The 23802-nt window shown below is 40.5% G+C and overlaps 1 protein-coding gene across 4 annotated transcripts in view; it reads left to right on the top strand.

Moving 5' to 3' along the window:
* Positions 1-23802, top strand: part of tsnare1 (T-SNARE Domain Containing 1) — an 849044-nt gene that overhangs the window by 33642 nt on the left and 791600 nt on the right. For 2 of the 4 annotated variants that reach the window (XM_060824475.1, XM_060824474.1), the window contains exon 1: positions 23075-23136. The exons of 1 other annotated variant lie outside the window; for it this stretch is intronic. The gene's annotated coding sequence lies outside the window, so the exon portion shown is untranslated. Of the gene's footprint in view, positions 1-23074; positions 23137-23802 lie in introns of those variants that run through there. One more of the 4 variants, XM_060824472.1, reaches the window with a different exon arrangement.

Consider the following 23802-nt stretch of genomic DNA (forward strand, 5'->3'; position numbering starts at 1 on the left):
TGCTCTTATATGAGAAAGAGAGAGAGAAAAAAACATTCTACTGTAAATTATATTCACTGACCGAAGGGTTCAAGGGAAACGGGGGCAGGTTGTTGGCGGGATAGGATGGAAGCTAGTGGAAACGTTAACTCTTTGTGGTCTGATTTGAGTGGACACTTGATTGTCATGGATTGAATGTTGGTGTGTTGGTTCCTGGAGCTCAAGATCCAAGAATGTTATGACTTTAATTTGCATTTTGGGAATCAAAGATTTTTTTTTTAAAAAACCATTTTGAAGGACAATGATACTGGACATGTTAGCTGAGCGAGGTTACCTCATGACCTTTTCCACATAATGAGAGACTAGTCTGAACTATGATGTACTCTTAAAAGGGAAGCTTATCTAGCCAAAGCAATTGCCATTTGGCCTGGCTTGATCAGGGTTCCCCACTTGATGTATATGTCGCTTAATTAGTCAAGCATACTCAGACCTGGCAATTAGTTTCTCTTCCTCTACAAACTTTTGCTGCTAATCTGATTAAGGGCATGTGGTGTTTTTTTTTTGTAATTGGAGTACAAATTTCTGTATAAAGACAGCTTGTTGGCAGCAATAAGGGGAATACTCTGAGAGAGCGCTAAGTGGTATGAGCTGGAGCTGCTACTCTCTGAACTGTTTTAAAACCTTAGCTCAAGCCTAGCTTGTAGGTATCTATGTTATAGTGTAACATTGATGCCATTGGTAAATAATTTTAAACTAAACTGTCTGTCAGAGTTTTATATTCCAGATGACCACAGAGTATGATTTCTGGGACGAACCAAAAGAGACTTAGAGGTCGAGTCCATTAGAGATTCCCTGAGCCGTCTTGACTAGGTACTCTAACACTCCATTCCATTTCTTCCATTGTTCTACTGTCTGCCACCCTGTTGAATTGTCCTCTTTCATAATTATCTTCCACCTTTCCCACCCCCCCCCACCACTTCCACCCCATAGTAGCATGCTGTCCCCAATCCCCATGAGTGACTACCACAACTTGCCTATGAGCGCAGTGGTCCTTGATAACTTGCCTTGAATTTAAGTGGACAGATCCTAGGAATGACCATGCATTAACCTATTGACTGACCTGGAGGGGCATCCTTGACTAATCTCTGTGCAGTGCCCCAATTGACTTTTGCACTGGATCTACGGGATTGATTGTGACCCACTTCCTGCAATGTACTTCTGTGGCATCCCTGACCCTGAATGCCTCAACTCCCTGACTGAACCATGTCTCATTCTGGATTAGTGGTGCTGGAAGAGCACAGCAGCTCAGGCAGCACCCAAGGAGCAGCGAAATCGACGTTTTGGGCAAAAGCCCTTCATCAGGAATTTTCGCTGCTCCTTGGATGCTGCCTGAACTGCTGTGCTCTTCCAGCACCACTAATCCAGAATCTGGTTTCCAGCATCTGCAGTCATTGTTTTTACCTCGTTGATTGAAACCATGTCTCAGTCTATGGACTGAGATCACTCAATATCCTGGACTGACTCGAGGAGGATCCCCAGTTTGACAATGCATTCCCCTAACTTGATTGAGCATTTCTATCTTTAGAATTTGAAATATAGCTATTCAGTTCACAGACATGCAGTATGGCTGCCACTTAAGCTGCTGTAGATGTGATATCTATGTAGCCCAGTCACCTCACTGTTTTAAAATTTTGGTTGAAAATCCAATTTTTCTCTGTCAAGGTTTACATTTTTTCTGTTTTTGTCTTGTAATTGACTGGTCACTGCCCATGTTTTTCAGAAGCTAGGAAGGTTCTGTATTCTCCTGGGGTTTCAAAAGCTTTTGTCAGCCTCCAATAGGAATCCTAATGACTAGAAGTGACAATAGTGACACTTGTTAAGACCTACCAATTTAAAATGTTGAGTACTGATTACTTAAACCCATGTTATGAATCCCTTAATCTTTTATTGATATAAATTCAGACAGTAATGATTAAACTGCATAATTGTGCTCTTGGCATTTTTAGGACTGCACCTTTTTGAGCATGATGGAAATTGGCTGTGGTGACCTGATTGTGGTATCATCTGGCTGTGCTTTTTCACTAATGAATGGTGTCAGGGAATAAATCTGAAACAGCTGAAGTTACATACATTTCACAAGATGTTGACAGCTTGCATGTTGTCAACATTTTGGATTATAGTCACTATCTCATTTGGCAGCCAGAGAGAGTTGATCAGAGATCTCAGTATTTCTTAGTGATAATACAGTGTTGCCAAATTAAAACAAAATTTAAGAATTCCATGATGAGTTAGCTCTATTGTCCCATGATACAAAGATTATGGTGGGTGTATAGATTAGAATGCATTGCTAAATCTATTGTCCTTGACTGATGGTGGTGCACATATCCATTTCTTCATGCGCCCTGCATGTCATAACCATTTCATAATTTTGAGAATAATTGAACACGTTGGCGAATAAATACAGTAGGTTTCTCTCAGGACTGCCATTTAACCTGCAAATTAATGAGTTACTTTTTGACCGAGGGTTAAGGTCATGCCAATAACCACTAGAATCCACTGGGGTGCTCTTCCATAGTGATGAAGTAAACTGGAATATTTCTGGTCCCTTTCTCTGAGGAAGGATGTTCTGGCTTTGGAGAGAGTGCAATGAAAGTTAACCAGGCTGATTTCTGGGATCGCAGGACTGATGTATGAAGAGAGATTAGATTGGTTAGGACACTGGAGTTTAGAAGAATGAGGAGGGATCTCATAGAAATTTATAAAATTTGAACAAGATTGGAATGGTAAGTGCAGGAAGGAAGTTCCTGATGACTAGAGCCAAGGGACACCTTTTTTTAAGAATATGAAGTAGGCCATTTAGAACTGAGATGAGAAGAGTGGTGAACCTATGGAATTCCCTGCCACAGAAAGCAGTTGAGGCCAAAACTTGGAATGTTTTCAAGAAAGAGAGAGATATAGTTCTTGGGCTAAAGGTCTCAAAGGATATGATGAGACAGCAGGAACCAAGCACTGATGTAGATGATCAGCCATGATCGTACTGAATAGCAGAGCAGGTTTGAAAGGCTGATTGGCTGGCTTATTTCCATTTTCTATATTTCTAAGTGATCGCGTAGTTTGCTCACCCATTATCTACAATGCTCATGAAAATGTCTAAGTACATTTTTCAATTTTCCTTTTTTAAATAGGCCCGTGGATGAGGGGAAAGGGATGTTTGTGCTTTTTGGCGGACAGTGCTTCAAGTGGGGTTATGAGCAGGAAATTAAAAACTGAAAGAATTGCGGACACTAGAAATAAGAAACAAAAACAAATTGCTGGAAAAGCTTGTTGGGTCTCTACAGATGCTGCTAGACCTGCTAAGCTTTTCCAGCAATTTCTGTTTTCTGTTCTGAGCAGAAAATATGACATTTTGAGATTTTACTCTGATTACTAAGTTACATCAATCAGTTGTGATATCAAACCCAGTCTTAGGGGTTATGCACATAATCATGACTAATGTTGCATTTTTAATAATGATGGAAAGCTGTATTGAGAGCTTTCTCTTGAATGTTAAGTTGGCCTGTTTGACTGCCCAAGTGAATACAAATAATTGTGTAACCTTTTTTCAACAACTCATCTGAAAATATAGCACCCCTTGCAAACATAGGTGTCAATTATTGAGCCATTTAAGCCATTATTAGTGGACAAATTGCACAATGCACTTTGCAATTACCTTTAGCAATATAAGTGTTGACATTGCAAAAATATTTCATTGACTTTGAAGTACCTTGTATCGTCTGTGGTAGTGAATGGCATTAAATATGTTTGTTCATTCCTTTTGCAGAGATAACCAGATACTGAGAAATTGAAAATTAATGTTTGCAGCCCTGGTTGGCAGGTATCTTTGCCTAAGGACACTAGAGAGCCATGTTATGTTTTATGCCAATCTTGGAGCTAGTCAGAATTGCTAGATTTTACTTGAGAGTCAGATATTATCATAAGTACCAAAGGTGCTATGTTAAGGTGCTGAACCTTACTGCAAAACTTTAGAAGTGTGAAAGTATAGAATATTTTTTTGAGGTGCAGATCCCCATTGAAGAATGTGGGTTTGGCTCCTCATCCAAGCAAATGTTGGTTCATCTTTTTATACCCAACTACCAAGGTATCTGAATATTGTGTCCCAAAGTCATTCATTCCCACCACTTTGCCTCATGGTTAAGCTGCTGCCTTGAATGAAACTTTGCTGTGACTGAAATCAGAAGCTTGTCTGTGGAGTTCTGCAAATATAAAATGATACCTTGCCAAATTTGGATTATTGTTGTGAGTAATGTGAATCCTAAATTGAAATAAATACAAGTCTACAAATATATATCTGAATAATGTTATTATAATAATGACTGTAGTCTAACTTGTAACTTCTTTTAAATAAAAAGGCATGCAAGTTGTATGTTTCTGTGCAATTGACTGGGAAGAAAGCTTTTCTGAGATCTCATGATTTCTCTGGTGAGACCTTCAACTGTCTCCATGCAGTGGATTGTAATGTCTTTTGATGTGATTTGTGAACAGGGCATACAGTGATATCATTCAGCTGTTAAGCAGCCAGTCACGTTTTAAGCATTTGCACAGAGAGCGATCTAAGAAATGAAAATTGTAGTCATTGTAACGAGGGTTGTCAGGTAGAACTCATAGAATGAGTTCTCTGATTGAGGCTGTTCATGTGGTCTAATCAGAGAGTCCTGACTGACTGATTATACATGGGAGTGTCAGAGGTTCTGTTCACTCAGAGCTGGCTATGACGATGCCAAGCCAGTGTGAAGTACTATGCATGTGTAAATAAAGGGTGACTTGGTGACAATACTGACCTTTCTGAAGTTATTTCTAAAACATAAGTAAGCAAGTTGATTTAGCAAAATGTTTAGATTGAAATAATAGTTTGAAGATGTACGTGAATTAAGGTGGGAGTTGAAATGACATGAACAAATTTTAAGACAATTATTTTAAAATATCCAGCTTAATCTAATAATTAATGATAATGAAGGTATTTAAAAGCATTGCACATTTTTTTCAGCAAAAGAATGATTCATCAGTAATTAGTATTCAGATCAGTGTTTTTTTTAAAAAAAAACTTGTTTCACCTCCATAAACAGACTTAATGGGATTTTGACAGTGCTGTAACAATGGAATAGGGAAAACTCACGCCAGGCCAATGTTACTGATTGGTAGGTAATGGTCTACGGGTTAGCCAGTGAAATAACAATCATTTTATTTTCTATGTACCCTCATGGTTTGTGGGTATCACTGACTGCGCCATTGCCTGCCTCTAGTTGCCCTTGTGAAAGTGGTGGTGTAGATGGACTCACAATGTCATTAGGGAAAGAACTCCAGGATTTTGACCCAGTGATACTGAAGGAATGGCGATATATTTCCAAGTCACGATGGTTAGTGACTTGAAGGGAAACTTGCAGGTGTGGTATTCTTTATCTGCTGTCATCCTTCTAGATTGACCTAGTCATGGGTTTGAAAGGTTCTATCAAGGATGTTTAGTGAATGTTTGCAGTGCATCTTGTGGACAGTACACACCACTGCTACTGAGCGTTGGTGATGGTGGGAGTGGATGCTTGAGGATGTGGTGTCAATCAAATGGGCTGCCTGGAAGTGTCAAACTTTGATCTTCCAGGACCGCGATCAACAATATTCCGTCCTGATTTGTGCCTTGTAGATGATGGATAGGCTCTGGGGATTCAGGAAATTAGTTACTCCTGCAATATTCCTAGCGTCTGACCTGCTCTTGTAGTCACTCTGTACGTGGCGAGTCCAGTTGAATTACTGGTCAACAGTAATCCTTAGGATGTTGATAGTGGGGAATTCTGTGATGGGTAGTACCATTGAATGTGAAGGAGTGGTGGTGAGATGGTCATTGCCTGGCATTTTTGTGACGCGAATGTTACTTGACACTCTCTCTTAGGTGAAACCTGGATATTGTTCAGATCTTGTTGTGTTTGGATGTGGGTTTGGTGAACATTCTGAGTTCTGACCTTGATGGTGGAAGGAGAATCATTAATGAAACAGCTGAAGATGGTTGGACCTTGGACACTACCCTGAGGAACTCTTGCAGAAAGGTCCTGGAACATACATGACTAACCTGCAATAACACCAACCATTACTTGATGTACCAGATATGAAACCAACCAGTGGAGAGCTTGCCCCTGATTCCTATTGATTCCTGTTTTGCTAGGGTTCCTTGATGCCACACTTGGTTGAGGGAGAGTATGTACACACTGCTGCCACTGTGTATTGGTAGTGAATGTTGAGCACAGTGAACAGGATGCCAATGAGTTTACCTTATCCAGGATGGTATCGATCCTCTTGAATGTTGTTGGATCTGTACCCATTCTGCGCTGTAAAAAGTTTGACTGTAAGCCCCTAGATAGACCTGGGCATCTTACGGCCCGCAGGCCATATCCGGCCCTTTGGTCATTCCTGTCCGGCCCACATGAGGTCAATCTTAAATTAGAACATAAATGAAGAAGTATTTACGTCATTCACGTAATACAACTGTGTTGCTTTTGTTTTGAAAAGGATGCCTTTTTTTTATTTACATATGGACGCACATGCGCGTGTATGTGTGTGCGTGAATAGCTTGCTGGCTAGCCCTCAAAATGCCAGCTCACGCCAAGACAAGTTATGTCATATCCCACAAAATCGCCAGAAACAGAAAACCATGTTCTGATGGAGAGTTTATTAAAGAATACATGTTGGACTCTGCAGAACTAATATACCTGGAGAAAAGGAGGCATTTGAGAATGTGCCCCTCTCTCGACGCACTGTAACGAGAAGGATTGGGGATATTGCGAGAAATCTGGAACTTCAGCTGCAGCACAGAGTGGTCAAATTTGACTTTTTTTCCTTTTGGCTTTGGATGAGGGCTGTGACGTACGTGACACAGTCCAGCTACTCATCTTCGTACGTGGGATAACTTCAGACTTTAAAATCACGGAGGAGCTGGCAGCCATGCAGTCAATGAAAGGAACAACAACTGGTAATGACTTGTTCATGGAGGTAAATGCATATTTGGGCATGTTGGGACTAAAATGGGACAAGCTGGCAGGTGTAACAATGGATAGTTGTCCAAATCTAACGGGGAAAAATTGTTGGGCTCTTAAAGAGAATGCAGGATGAATTGTCCCTGAACAGAAATTGGTATTTTTGTATTGTATTATACATCAGGAAGCGTTGTGTAAGTCAGTGCTAAAAAATAACCATGTGGTTGTTGTAACTAAAATAGTTAACTTCATCAGGGCAGCTTTGAATCACAGGCAGTTTGTTGCACTTTTGGAGAAAAGTGAGACTGAACATCGTGACATCGGCTACCACACAGCTGTCAGGTGGCTCAGCCTGGGCAAAATGCTGAAAGGTGTATGGGACCTGAGAGAAGAGATTCAAGATTTCTGTGTGAAGAAAGGGAATGGCATTCCACAGCTTTCAGATGCAGATTGGATTGCAGACCTTGGTTTTGCTGTTGATGTGACTGCACTTATGAAGGAACTAAATGTGAAACTGGAGTGCAAGGGCCTTTTTGTGCATAAAATGTACAACTTGGTAAAGGCTTTTATGAGAAAATTGCAGCTTCTCTCAAGCCAAATGGAGGACAACATTCTCACCCACTTGCCAACACTGAAGGAAGCCGCACCTTCAGCTGATCACCTCCACAGGTACTCATCTATGTTCGAAGCACTAAACGGTGAATTTTCAAGGTGATTTCAAGACTTTAAAACAGTTGAGAATGAAATACGCATGATTTTTTCCCCATTTACATACAATGTGGAGAATGCACCTAGTGATGTTCAGCTTGAACTCATTGACCTGCAGTCTGACACACTTCTGGCAGAGTACTTTAGGTCAGTCTCACTGCTTGATTTTTACTCTCTTCCCTCAAAGCGAAGAACTTTCCACACATGAGGAGGCATGCTCAGAAGATTCTCGTCCTCTTTACATCTACCTATATATGCGAACAGACATTCTCAGTGATGAAGTCAACAAATCCAAATACAGATCCTCTATCACTGATGATCACCTCTCAGCTGTCCTTTGCATATCCACCTCAGGCATTTAACCAGATTTCAGTGCACATGTTGAAGCCAAAAACAGACTGGATTTTTCTCACTAAACAAGTAAAATGAACTGAAAAACATCAAAAGCACTTATGCTTTTTGTATAGATTTGTTTGTAATACTGAACAATAATGAAGCAACTGTTTTCCTTATTGGTTTGTGAGATTAACATATTAAAATTAAAATGAAATACTGAAATTATTGTTTTTAATATTTATTTCTTCTATATTTGATCTACTCCACAATTTCATATCTTTATTGTAACAGAATATCCTTATTCCTTTGATTATGAGTTTCAGTGCAAAACTATATAATTTAGTAATTTTTACAATGGGAGAAAATTAATACTGAGCAGAATTATGTCAATTCATTGTTGGTTTGGCCCTCCAACACAACTCTGGTTTCTCATGTGGCCCCTTGGAAGAATTTAATTGCCCACCCCTGCCTTAGACGCTAGTATGGAGAAGTTTTTCAGGTTTGTATTGTCGATTTTTATTCCATGTGATCTACCATGTTGCTGCAGCTACCTCATGTCATTTTTGCCTTCAGCGACACTTTCATCCGCTATTGTGTTGCAACTGGTCTTTTTCTTTTGAATCATTTTTTGATAAATCTCTTAACACATATTGTGACACACAACTGTGAGGGAGGTGGAACTTAACTCTTTCTGGCTCAGAATAAAAGCTGCATTACTCTAATGTAAGAGCCCTCTACTACACCACAAGAGACCTCAATTTATTTTTAAACATGATCGAGACTTGGCTTCAGATAGTTATTACTTACTACTCTGCAAATCAGGCAGTCTGAAGACCAACAGGACAGGAGGGACCATTCCTCTATCAAGAAGAAGAAAGGTCCTGCAAGAATGATGGAGGCAAGGTGGCTCAGTTGCTGCCTCACAGCACCAGAGATACAAATTTGATTCCAGTCCTGGCTGGCTGGTTGCCTGTCTGTCTGTCTGTGTGGAGTTTGCACATTCTCCCAGTGTCTGCCTGGATATCCACAGGGTGCTCCAGTTTCCTCCCAAAGACCAAAGACGTGCATGTTAAGTAGATTAGCCATGTTGAAAAATAAGTTGCTCATGGTGTCCAGAGATGTGCAGGTTAGGTGGATTAGCCATGGTAAAAGCCCCATGCGGGGTTATGGGTATTTGTGTCAGGCCTCTGCAGACTGAATGAGCTGAAAGGCCTCTTTCAGCCTGATGTGATTTTATGATTCTAAAACAACCAGTCAGGCTGGTTATCTAGTCTTCCCCTGCAAGAAATTGCCTTTCCAGGAGCTCTGTTGTGATTCTGTCTGGAAACTGAGTCATCGTTGCCTACACAGAACAAGATTCTTTGGCCCATTGATTCTGGACTCCTCAAAAGCAAATGCCTCAATATTCTTGTTGTATTTTCCAGCACTTCACCATGGCCTTGTATGCCTTGCATCGCCAATCTAGTTCTCAGGTGTTATGAAATTTTCTGCCTCTACCACCCTTTATAGGCAGCAAGTTCTAAATTACCACCACCCTCTTTTTCTGCTCATCCCCTCAACCTCCTGCCCCAAACCTTAAATCTATGTTCCCTGGTCATTGATCCCTTCACCAAAAGGAAACATTTCTTCCTATCTACCTTGCCTCTGCACCTCCATCGTTTTATACATCTCAATCATCTCCCTTCTCCGTGTCTTCTGCTCCCATTCTATCCAATTTCTTTTCTTAAATTTTTAAATAATCTCCAGCCCAGACACTATCCCACTAAATTTCCTTGGCATCCTTTTTGGTGCAATCTCATTCCTCCGAAAATGCAGATTTCAGAACTGCACAGAATACTCTAGCTGTGGCCTAACCAATGATTTATATCGTGACAGGATAACTTGGCTTCTCTTGCATTCTATGTGTCTGCTCATAAAGGCAAGTATCTCAATGTCCCCTTAACCACTTTGTTAACTACTTGTCTTGCTACATTGTGGAAATACACACCAAGGTTGTTCTGATCCTTGGTGGTTCCCAGGGTCCTGCTGTTTCATCATGCGTTCCCTTTCCTCTGGCCAGGATAAACAAGGTTTCTAATTCTCAATCTTCCAAAGAATCATGAGAGAGTATCCACTCATATGTGTAATGTGTGAAATCTTTAAAGGATTAAATTCATACGTGGAATATGCTGCTTGTGTGTGTACATTTTTTTTCTGAATAAAGGAGTCTGAACTTTTCACTGCCTGGAGGATTGTTAAGTAAATAAACGTTGCATTTTCTCCTAATTTTTAAAATTACGCACAAAAGAGGCCATTTTGTCTTATTAAAATTGATAGCATTCGGGGTAAGTTACTCCCTTGAAACTTATTCATTTTATTGTAAGAAGGCAAAAACAAGGTGTAAAGGTTTTCCCATCTCTCCTCTTTCCCCCCCCCCCCCCCATCTGTAACAATGTCCACGTGTTCAACAGAGGAAAAATTGAGAGAATATTGGGCAGAGTGTAAAACTAATCTTGTAATTGATCATCCATTTTTCATCGAGGTTAATTTCAAATGACCTATGGTATTGTTTTTTTACCTTATTCTTTCATGAGATGTGGACGTCACTGACCAGGCCAGCATTTGTTGTCCACTGCTCTTGAACTGAATGGTACTCTCCGTCAGTAAACGCATGGTTATCGATTTAGAGTCAAGTGTAGGCTAGAGCGGTAAGGACAGCAAATTTCCTTCCCTAAATCATATTAGTGAATCAGATTGGTACTTTAAAAAAAAATCATTAATGACATGAGTGTGTCACTGGCTAGGCAGCATTTGTTGCTAATCCTTAATTGCCCAGAGGGCAGTTAAGAGTTCACTACATTGGTGATAGTCTGGAGTAACATGTAGGGATAGCAGAGCTTTTTCTGTAAAGGGCGTTAGTGAACCAGATGGGTTTTTACTGACTCTCAACAATGGATTCATAGTAGTCATTAGATTCTTAATTCTAGACATTTGTTGAATTCAAATTCTACCAGCTGCCATGGCGCGATTCGAACCTGGTTCCCCAGGACGTTATCAGGGTCTCTGGATTAAGAGTCCAATGATAATACCACTAGGCCATTGCCTGCTGCACACCCCCCCCCCCCCCCCCCCCCCCCCCCCCCGCCCCCCAATTACAACAATTGGTAATGGTTGTCATTAGATCATTTATTTTGCAGCAAGATTTACCTTTTTAACAAGAAAGTAACTCATCAGCTTTCATTACATTTGACCTTTTTATCTACAAAGGTAAAAGTTCTGAATTGAAATGGCCATCTGATGTTCATTCTTCCTTCAAGATTAGAAATTGGCTATGGGTTCTCTTTGTCTCCTACCTGTTGCTAAAAGAGCTGGCATGGGGAATGTATACCTTTTGTGAATCCCACAATCCCTCCACTAATGCTAGTGCACAAATTCTATGGGTGGTTAAGATCTCTGAGATCATAGCTAAAGAATGCGCTGCACCTAGTTTATAGTGTTGGGCGGGAGTGGGGGTGAGTGAAGTTGGCAGGCAAAAGGTAAGACAGTAGCTTGTGCCATTGTCAGAGGTTTACCAGCCTCAAGTTTGAGAGGGAGGTATATAAGAATGAACCAAAAGGCAAACCGAGGAAGGAAAAGAAAATGTTTTTAGTCTAGGATTTACATCAAACCGGCCTCCTCCACTTCCCCCACCTTCCCCAACCCCCCCAAGATTTTTGCTCATCATCATCATTAATGGTGGAAATGGAATAAATTGCACTCTGTGCCAAGTGAGTTCAGGTAAAGAAACCCCAGTAGTTTCACATCAGAATGGATTTCAGAGGAAGTTAAATTTCTGTATCGAATGGCTGTCTTTGTGTGAAATCAGGGTAGAACAAAAATAGTCATGTATACACAAAAGGTCTGAAGTGGATTTCATTATGAACTTGCGAGGGAGAGCAGCTGGAGAGAAGAATCTCTCATCTCTGAAGAGGAACATTTTGAGGTGACCGCCAAATATAAACCTATTGGTGCACGGATGTATATGTGAAAGCGTTAGTTTCAAATTATTTCCAGCTTTAGTTACAAAGAGAGCTTGGACAGTCTGGGGCTGTTTCCATGCAGAGGAGATTGAGAGGGGACATGACTGAGACATGTAAATTTTGAAGAGCATAGATAGGGTCGATGGGGAGAAAGTTTTCCCCTTGATGGAGAAAACTATGACTGGGTTCATAGGTTTAAGAGATGGGACAGAAGATTGAGATGTGAGGAAAAACATTTTTGCTCAGCGGGTGATGGGAATCTGGAACTCACTGCCTAAAAGTGTGGGGAAGCAGAAACCCCCATAATACTTGAGCAGCATTGAGGTGCCCCTGCAATGCCAATGCATACAAGCCTTTTGACTGACATGGACGTGATGGACCAAAAAATCTTTCTCTGCATTAGACAGACAGAGCTTTGCAAATCACATGTGCAATGATACATAGCAGAAGGAAGCCATTTTCCCCATCCCAGCTTTGAGAAGGCACTATCTAATTGAATTGATCTCCCCTGTTCTTTCCCCTCCACATACGTCCATGTAATTCATCTCCTGTAAGTAGTTTAGAAAAAGTTTCCTCTTTGGAAACCTGTTGAAATTGAAATAACTTCAGAGACTGGTCACTAAGTCACCCTTTATTTACACATGGTGAGTCCTTGACAGTGATCGAGCTTCCTCAATGCCAGCTCTCAGTGAACAGGTGTAAGACACTCCTGTTCATTTTTTTTTAAACAGAGTCCTTCACTCTCTCACTGATGCAGCTCTCTGAGGCTGCTCTGAGTGAAGAGAACCTTTGACCTTGCTGGGTTTTCTTTCCACATGACCCCCTAACTGCAGTAGTGCTTACATTGTCCCCAGCACCTGTGTTGTGTATAGGTGTGAGACACAGTGAAAGACAACAGGTGTACAAATCTTTATTCAGTTTCCACCACCAGGAAGAAAGGAAACACCCAAGTGGCCAGTGACGAGCAGTGTCCTTAGAGGGCAGACACTCCTCCTTATGTCTGTCAGCCAGGGCTCCCTGACTGGACCAGATTAACAGTCCCAATCCAGGAACTCTTATTTTGATGTCTACCTGGCTGATCACTGCAGAAACCACTTCCATTCTCTTTATTTTAGGCAGCAAAACAACCAGGAAATACATGTTGCAAATTACCTCCAATTATACAAAAACCATGTTTGGTAATGAGGAATTGGCTTGTGATAGGTCTGGAGACTGATCTTAACCAGTCTTGGGAGTGAGCGTGCTGGTACAATTGTCTGCTCAATTCCGTGTTTGTTAACAATGTTTGTGTTTGTTTCAGTAGTGAGTGAAAGAAAGTATCATTGCAGCAATGAGCTGGGAGGAGCTAATGAGCCAATGCAAGGGACCTGTATGAACAACAGTGGGGATATAAACAGTAACCCTGGATGTCTCAGTGAGATCATGTCATTTGGATTAAATATGCATTAATTAAGTTCATTCATACTGTTCAGCACAGCAGTCTCTCTTAGTTGCTTCAGCACTTGCTCATTACTGAAACCAAAATCAAAACATTGCACAAAAGCGATGCAGAGGATACAAAGAAACTAACAAGGCACAAAGAGGGGAGAGGTGTGTGTGAAATCATTGCTAATAGCCAGAACTTTTAATAAATGAGAAGGAGTAGTGAAGTAGAAAATGGGGCCTCATTATGCACAGTTGCGGGATGGATTTTAATAAGCAATACAGAATTCATATCCATTTTCACCATGGAGAAAGAATAAAACCAATTGTGGATAAAAATATGAAGAGATACAAAGTGTAGCTAGATGCTCACCCACTCGGGCCCGCTCTGCTTTTGGTAGGAGCATGACTGATCTGGTTTAATCTCAACTTGTCAGTCCTGCCTCTCCCCAATAATCTTTCATCCTCTTGGTAATCAGAAATCTGTTATCCCTGCCTTTTTAAAAGAAAAAATATAAAGGTTTTGTGTCCGTTACTTTTTTGAGAAAGAGAACTCTAAAGATTCCCAAGCCAGTGGCAGGGGTGGTGGGGGTGGTGTGGTTGCAGGGGATGGTGGTGTAGAAAATGTTTCTTAATCTTCACTTTAAATGTGCACTCTGTTCTTTTCTAAACTATGATGCCTACATCTAGATTTTTTTCACGAGGTCACAAATCTTCGACATCCACCTTGTCAACTCCTGTCAGGACCTTTTTTTTTCAATTAAGTCATCTCTGAGTCTTCCAAACTTCAAAAGGAGCCTTTTAGGCTTAAGGCAAACTAGTCAATTATCAGTAGTGGTTGAGTAAACCTTCTTTGAACTGCTTCCAACACATTAACATCCTTTCATAAGTATTGCCCAGTACTGTACACAGTACATCAGATACGATCTCACCATTGCCCTGTAGAGCTGAAGCATAACCTCCCTGCCCTTGCATTCAAATCTCTGTGCAATAAACCATAATACTCAATTGGCTTTTCAGATTACTTGCTGTGCCTCTGTGCGAACTTTTGTGATTTGTAAACACTGATGTCTAACCTCCCTCATCTCAAGGCTCTGCAACCTCTCAACTTTGAGATAATATGCATTTTTTTGAACAAAACACTTTTTTCTTGTGGAACCAAGATAGGTAGATGGAGTTGAAATGTAGTACGGACATGATGTAACAGATCAGTCGACAGACTCTGAGTCAAGTGCCCTACTTTTTCTGATATTACTGCGTAGGAACCTATAAATCAGCTAGGGGAGGACTTTGAAGGATTTCATGTGAGCATAGAAAAATGGTAGTGGAGAAAATAATATAACTGTAATTCCCAGGTATCATGGACACTTTTAAACTTGTACTTTTAATGAAGAATGTATTTTTTAAAAGGGCTAAGGCAGCCAAGAATGACTGCAAGTCTAAATTTAGTGACTGTTAAGAGACAGAAACATACCCAAGGCATATCATACTTGAGGATAAGGGCATTTCAAACAATAGCTTTTCGAAGGGAAGAAGGGTGATCCAATATAGACTGTGGCTATTGTGGGGTGACTTACCGGGGTATGCAATGGGGCACGACTTATCAGAGTAAGCAATGGGGCACAGGTCTCAGGCACAGAGTCTGTTGCTCAGAGGGAAAGGGGAAAGATGAGCAGAGCTTTAGCCTTTTAGAAGGATGAATTAGTAAATTTGCAGATGACACTAAGGTAGGCAGAGTTGTGGATAATGCCGAAGGATGTTATGGGTTACAGTGGGACATAGCCCAGCTTTGCAACTTATCTAAGAAGTGGCAAGTGGAGTTTAATGTGGAAAAATGTGAGGTAGTTCACTTCGGAAGAAGTGACAGGAATGCAGAATACTGGACTAATGGTAGAATTCTCAGCAGTTGGATGAACAGAGAGCGATCTTGGTGTTCGGGTGCATTAATCCCTGAAAGTTGCCACCCAGGTTGATAGGGTTGTTAAGAAGGCATATGGTGTGTTGGCATTAATTAGTCGGGGGATTGTGTTTTGAAGCCACAAGGTCATGCTTTCAGGTGTACAAGACACTGGTCAGGCCATGCCTGGATTATGGTATGCAGTTCTGGTCACCACATTACAAGAAGGATGTGGAAGCTTTGGAAAGGGTTCAAAGAAGATTTACGAAGATGTTGCCTAGTATGGAAGGAAGTCCTTCAAGGAAAGGCTGAGGGAGCTGAGGCTGTTTTCATTGGAGAGGAGAAGGTTGAGAGGTGACTTAATTGAGGCATATAAGATAATCAGAGCATTAGATAGGGTGGACAGGGAGAGCCTTTTTCCTCAGATGGTGAAGGCTAACATGAAGAGGCATAGCTTAAAATTGAGGAGTGATAGATTTAGGGCAGATATCAGGGGTAGTTTCTTTACTCCGAGTAGTAGTGATGTGGAATGGCCTGCCTGCAAGAGTAGTAGACTTGGCAATGTTAAGGGCATTTAAATATATGGATAATAATGGAACGGTGTAGGTTAGATGGGCATCAGATTAATTTCTCAGGTTGGCGCAACATCGAGGGCTGAAGGGCCTGTATTGCACTGTATCATTCTATGACTACAAGATAATAGGGAGCTGATGAACATCTACTCAACAGCAAGCCGCCCACTGCAGATTTGTATAAAATTGCAGGCACATATTTGTGTACTTCACTTTAAAGAATACAAAAGGACAGGAGATTTTTAAAAAAACACGTTTGAACTCTACTGGAGTGTTTTCCTTTTGTTTTCTCTCGGCTTGCCTCTGTTGTTCAGATGGACTCGATAGACTTCAGCCTTATGGAGACCAGCAAAGATTGGCTCCCAGTATGGAGGAAACCCAGTGTGGACTCCATTATACAGCATGGAAACAGACCCTTCGATCCAATCAATCCATTCTAACCATGTTCCTCAACTAAACTAGTCCCACCTGCCTGTGCTTAGCCCATTACCACTTCAATTCCTATTCATATATTTATCCAAATGTATACATAACTACCTGAATCTAGCACTTTCTCTGACAGTTCATTCCATATATGAACCACTTTTTTATTAAGAAAAAAAATTGCCCCTCATATCCTTTTTATATCTTTCTCCTCTCACCTTAAAAATATGCCCCCAGTTTTGAACTTCCCCACCCTAGGGAAAAGACCCTTGTCATTCAGCTTATCAATGTCCCACATCATCTTCTAAACCTCAATAGGATTACCCCTCAACACCCTGTGCTCCAGTGAAAAATGACCCAGCCTCCCAAACCTATTTTTATATCATAAACCCTCCATTCCCTGCAACATCCTGGTAAATCTTTTCTGAACCCTTTCTAGTTTAATAAAACCTTTTCTATAATAGGACAATCAGAACTTCATATAGTACTCCAGAAGAGGTCTCATCAACATCCTTTACAGCTTCAACATGATGTCCCAACTTCTATACTCAACTGAGCGATGAAGGCAAGTGTGCTAAAGTTGTCTTAACCAGTCTGTCTACCTTTGCAAATTTCAAAGAAGTATATACTTGAACACTAGGGTGTCTCTGTTCTGTAACACTATCCAGAGCCCGACTGTTGTATAAATCCTGTCTTTGTTTGTATTACAAATATGCAAACCTCACATTTATCCAAATTAAACTCCATTTGCTGCCACTCAGCCCATTGACCCAATTGATCAAGATCTCTTTGTAATCTTAGATAACCTTCTTCACTGTCCACTAAAGCACCAATTTTCATGTCATCCACAAACTTACTAACCATGCCTCCTAAATTTTCATTTCTGCACGGGCTCTTGCCTGTTGACCCGTAATGCCGAACCTTTACCTTTTTTGTTTATTTTTCCAACTTAAAGCTAAGATTTTGCACGTAGGTATCTTTGTGTTTTGATGACATTGTATACTTTTTGCTGTACTCATTTATCACTGTACTTGAGTACGTGTGACAATAAGCCTAATTCTAATTCTAAATTCTAGTTGGATTGAGTGTGCTTATGTGTACCAGCCTGGGTTTGAACATGAGCTTGTTGTGAAGGTCGCGATCAAAGAACTCTCTCTTTTTGTAACCCATGTATTTCAGGTAAAGGAACTTTTAACTCTAAGTGCCAGCTAACAAACTGGACAAAAAGTAGCGGGACTATGAAAGGTTCCCCTCTCATCTTGAATACTGCCATTCAGTGAAAAGGAGTCAGAGCTGAAGAATTTCAATCACCAAGCAAAACTAAGAACAAAAATTGACCCTTTGAATTCCCTGTGTCAGTGCTACAAATAAACTTTACTGCAATGTCTATAACTTTCAACTATCCACTTAATGAACTATTCAGAGAGTGTCCTGTACATAAGTGCACTTGTAAAACCTCTTTGAACTCCCTTCTTAGTTTAAATCTCTGTGTGTCAAATTACTAATTCCTTTTGTGTTTAGTAATTAGTGAACTCACTTTTTCTTAATCTACGAAAGGCTCATTGCATTGGGTGCTTTTGAAATATAAGTTTATTTACATCCAGGACAATGGTATTCATAAGTTAGGGGGTCTAGTAGTGACCAACCCAGGGCACAGATGATAAAGGAATGGGAACCAATTCAGTCCCCCTTACCTGGGCGTTCACCAATTTGTGCAATCTAGTCTGGAGCCAGGACAAATTAAGAAACTTCAGCCAGGATGTGGTCACAACAAAAGTTTCACAAATCTGTTTGGTTTTAAAAAAAAATACAAAAATCACCAGTCAGCCTCCAACAATAGGCCCTTAACCACCTGCGTACTAAAAGCTGAAAGAACTGTGGAGGCTGGAAATCACTCTTTGAATAAGCAAGTATTGATGGCTTTGGAAGGGTTTAATAATGAACAATCCCTCGCGCTTGATTCAGTCTGATATCATGTTGTCCTATGTGGGTTAACTGGGAGAATAACTGGAACTCAAAAGCATCAAGCTGGTTTTGGTAGTAACAATTGTTATGGACCGGACACTAAATCTCCTCAAAATCTATTCAGAGGATAGACTGGACACTAACCTTTTCTTATTTTAAAGGTAAGTGCCAAACATTGCATTCCAGATGCAGTTTGGCTGTTTAAACTACCATATTTTAAGCAAACCACATTATATTTTGTCTATATTTTAACTATGGTATATGAATATAAAGAAAAAAAAATGGCTTCACTGTAGTTCTTTTGAAATGCTTAATAAAATAATGGACTAAGTGTTCCAATATAAAGCATTGCATAAACATGCACCATTCCAGAAAAAAGCAAGTTCCGAAAAATGGATTGTCTCACAGGCAATTCTCCAGTCCAGGAGGAAGCATCAAGGCAGATGTGTGTGTGCATGTGTGTAGAGATAGAGGGAGAGATGGATAGATGGACAGAAGAGATGTACTGCAACCTCCATACCCAGCTTCAAGACCCAGCATCTGCTACTGAAAAGCTAAAACTCCATGTTCTGGTTTGGTGAGAGCTTGACCTTACCCATTCAGGATGCTTCTATTGTTCCGAGGTGAGAAAAATGTCCCAAAGCCTTACAAGCTGGTTACGGTATGAGCTTTACAGCGGTCCAATCAGTACCTCTGATCTCAACCTTTCTTCACTTAAGAACAAAAAAGACAAAATATACGTCTTGAAGCCATATTAATGCTACACAATTTTTAATTAGCTAAAATGATATGCACCTAGCTGCTATAATTTAATAAACGGTGTTATTTTTTTCTTAGTAAGACTCACTACTGCCTGATCTTCCCCTCAGTAAACAGCCAACAAATGCTGAATGTATTCCAGTTTACACCATTACTCTACGTTGTACCTCTACCAGGGTGAACCAGGTCATTGGACCCAGATGAGGGAAGAGAATGATTGCAGAATTTGTCAATGCACAAAAACCATTGGAGGTTTCTCCTGAATTTCAGTAGATTTATCAAAGACTATCTTGTATTTATCACCCCTGGTTTTGGGTTCCCACGTTAATTTCTTTTTTTTTAAAAAAAAGACTTCTTTCTGTCTGCTTAACAAACCATGTATAATTTAAATAATTGTTGGTCACTGCCACCTTCCCTTTCCCAGAGAAAGGTTCCTTTTTTGACAGTTAGCCTCTCTTAGTTTGGCAATTCTTTGTAAATCTTATTTGCGTTTTCCTCGAGGCTTATTTTTCGACATGGAAACCAGAATTGTGTGCAGTACTCTGAGTGCATTTAGAGTTGATTGTTATACATTAACTTCTGTTTTTTTTAAGTTCTATTCTTCAAGGAAATAAATTCAAATGCTTTGTGTGCATTTTTTCTAGGTCGTGTAACATGTGACATTTATAATGAATTTAGGATCAGTACTCCTACGTTGATCCATTAAAATACATTAATAACAATGCTGTAATTTGATCCTCAACTGAAAAAAAATCTCTTATTTTCCAAGGAGTATCTTGCCTCCTCTACCAAATGTCACTGCAAATTTATTAACTTGTTCAGAGTCATCAGAAGACTCCAGGGCTTCAGGGATAATAAAACTGATTCTATAAAGTTAATTCAAACACTTTTGAAAGTTCATTTTAAAATGTCATTTACAAAACTCTATGAATTATATGGCAGCCTCCCACTTTATCCTCTTACAAAACTTTACTACAGCATTTTGGAAACAGTCATTTGTTTATATTTTCTCTGGAAACACTGCAAAAAAAAAGACTGTAGGTTCGACAATAAGCAATAACATTCCCCACATCTTTTAGTGAATGAAGTTTGCCGTTGGAATTGGAGGAAAATGATAGTACTTGAGTTTTGAAGCTTGATGAATTCACGTGGCTTGGAAATGATCAAGGGTTGCAGCGGAACAGAGCCAAAAGCTTTCTTTTCTAATGGGAATGGGGCAGAAGTAACTTGGCTGAAAATGTGTTGCTGGAAAAGCGCAACAGGTCAGGCAGCATCCAAGGAGCAGGAGAATCGACGTTTCGGGCATGAGCCCTTCTTCCGGCTCATGTCCGAAACGTCGATTCTCCTGCTCCTTGGATGCTGCCTGACCTGCTGCGCTTTTCCAGCAACACATTTTCAGCTCTGATCTCCAGCATCTGCAGTCCTCACTTTCTCCTAGAAGTAACTTGGACAATGAATTGGCTGAGAATAGTGGTGAGTGGCTGGAGGAAGATTTGTAGTGGCATTCCAAGTATTGTAGTTTGGATCCTTGCTTTTCCTGGTCATACATTAATGACCCAGACCATGTTGAAAAGGCCAAATTTTAAAGATTACAGATCATACAGTACATTGAAACATTGAAGTTCACCGTGTGAAGGCAGTTGAGAGAGTACTGGCAAAAAAATTCCAGGAATGGCACTGGTGATGACAGACTTAGGTAATTGGAGATGTTCGGACCTGCTCATTTCTGTCCATGTAGACTTTAATCAACATTACCGATACCCATTCCAAATCTTCTAAGAGCTATCTCATAGACAGTCACTATTGCAAAGAACACGAACATCCCACTTATGGGCAGCTGGATACTTCCATTACACTGACCTCATCGCAGTTTTATTCGAATCACAGACAATAGAGCAGAATTGCAGAGGTATGTGAGAATAACTGCCCTGGATACCTGGCTACATCAAGGAGTCCTAGCAAAACTGGAGTCAATGGGAATTGAGGTGAAAACTCTCTCCTATTAAACAACACTACAATCACTCAACCTCCCATTATCAAAATTCTGAGGAGGAGGGGTTACTATTTATCAGAAACTGCGCTGGACTAACCATATGAATTCAGTGGCTACAAGAGCAGGTCGGAGGCTAGGAGTCCTGTAGCGAGTAACTCACCAATTCCCATTGAACACCTAAAAGGCACAAGTCAGTATTATGATGGAATACTCAACACTTTTCTGGATGAGTGCAGCTACAATAACATTGCAGCACCACATCTTCCATGAAACTTTGGCCCACTTCATTACAACTCACCAAGGCTCCTTCAATAGTACCTGCCAAACTTGTAATCTCAACCACTTAAAGTTCAAGGGCAGTGAATGGGTGGCAACACCATCATTGACTCGTTCCCCTCAGTGGCATGGTGGTAATTCACTGGACCCTGCAATCTGGACTCCCAACCTAACATTTTGGGGACATGGGTTCAAGATCCACCATGACAATTGGTGAAATTTGAGTTCAATAAATAAACCTGGAATGAAAAAGCAACCTAGTAGCAACCATGTTACCATTGTCACATGTCATAAAACCCCATTTGGTTTACTACTAACATTGTGGAGCATGGAAACAGAGACAATAATTCAATATTTTACCTCAATTTACAATATGGAGGACACTGGTATTTAATAGTAACGAGTGCATTGGAGTTACAGAAAAGGTGGAACTTAAAATAATCATCATTCAGAGAAAACTACTGAGCAAACTATTGGGATTCAAAGTAGACAAGTCTCCAGGGCCTGATGGCCTAATCCTAGGCTGTTAAAGGAAGAGGCAGCAGAGATAATGGGTCCATTGGTTATAATATTCCAAAATTCTTTGAGTGTGGGAAAAGTTCCGACACCCTTATTCAATAAGGGAGTGAGACAGAAAAATAGCCAAGTGTCAACCAGAGGATGGTACAGAGGGTGTGATCTCAGTAGTTTGTGATGGCATCATCCTGCTCTCTGGTCAAAATTTTAAGGAACTTTTCCATTTGAAGGTGGCTGCATGTTGAGGACTGCTTCCTGCCTCTGAGCAGTTAATGAATGCAGTTTACACTGTATCAATCACTTGCTTGAGCTTTTTTGAAACAATGAAAATAAAAGACAAATACTCAGGATGTCACAATGTCCCCTCCATTACTCTGCTCAAGGCCACTTTTAAATTTACCTCCTGCTGAGTGTCATTTGTTAGCCTTGGACTTTTGGAATATTGCATGCAATTCTGGTCTCCTCCTTATTGGAAGGATCTTGTGAAAGTTGTAAGGGTTCAGAAAAGACTGACAAGGACGTTGCCAGGATTGGAGGAGGATTTGAGCTCTAGGGAGAGGCTGAATAGGCTGGAGTTGTTTGCCCTTGAGCGTCAGAGGCTGAGGAGTGACCTTCTTGAGGTCTATAAAATCCTGAGGGCATGGATAGGGTAAATAGACAAGGTCTTTTCCCGGGGATGTGAGAGTCCAGAACTGGAGGGTATAGGTTTAAAGTGAGAGGGGAAAAATTTAAAAGGGACCTAAGGTGCACCTTTTTCATGCAGAGGGTGGTACATGTGTGGAATGAGCTGGCAGAGGAAGTGGTGGAGGCTGGTACAATTACAACATTTAAAAGGCATCTTGATGGGTATATGAATAGTAAAGGTTTAGTGGGATATGGGCCGAGTGCTGGCAAATGGGAGTAGATTAGGTTAGGTCAGCATGGATGGGTTGGACAGAAGAGTCTGTATTCATGCTGTACATCTCTCTGACATTGTTGGAGCTAAATAGGTACAAACAGGCCCATCCTAGTGACGTTCAAATGTCAGCATGGAAACCAGAATCAAGAAACCTCAATACTTCTGGAAGTAGATTGTGTTTTTCCAGAGAGAAATTGTTTTTTGTTGAAGTGACCATATGCCATGCCTAATTGTTACAAATGAATCTACTCTTTCTTTCTTAAGGAGAAATGTACTCAGTAAAGACCCTGTGACCACAATTCATGCCACGTTTCCTGGGCTGTACACTCCAAACCTCCTCATCTCAGTTGCAGAGTTTCAAATAAAAAGGAGCTGGTAAATATCTGCTGATATTTTTGTTTACGTTTTTCATGACAACAGTAGCTCTTCATGAAATATATACTGCAGCTCGGGTGTGAGAGCAAACAAAATTCAAACTGCCTGTTTAAATAATCACACGCAGGACAATGCGAATAGTTCCCATTAATTTTGCAGCTGACAGGTGGGACTTGCTTGTTCTGCTGGGTCATTTATTTTGAATGGAATTTTCCATCACTGCCACTGGTCTAACCTGACAATTGGATCAATGGTTTGGGTGAATGGTAGGCACGCTATGCTGCATTACTCCTACTCTCTGCTTTTCATTAGAAAAACAGTGATGTTACCTCATGGTACATTTTCATCTCAACATTTTGATTTGAGAGGCCTTCTCTCCTCTTTCAGCTTTACAAGATCTTGAGAAAAATCATGTCATTGACAAAAATTTGTTCTGAAATAATAACCTCTCCGCTGTTAACTGGTGTTATTGCAGGATTTGTGTTGGATTAAGTAGTACTGTCCTAATTACAGAACACCAAATGTTATGTTGTAGCCGGGAAAGTGATCGATTGAGTCTTCCATTGTATCTCTTCAGCAGTCAGTCCATGCTTTTCAATCAACGTACACATCTTGTTGCCTGAAATAGTTTTCAAGTCTGTGCTGCCTGTAACAGAGACAACGTTC

Source organism: Hemiscyllium ocellatum, chromosome 4 (genome assembly GCF_020745735.1).
Source record: "Hemiscyllium ocellatum isolate sHemOce1 chromosome 4, sHemOce1.pat.X.cur, whole genome shotgun sequence".
Taxonomy (NCBI): domain Eukaryota; kingdom Metazoa; phylum Chordata; class Chondrichthyes; order Orectolobiformes; family Hemiscylliidae; genus Hemiscyllium; species Hemiscyllium ocellatum.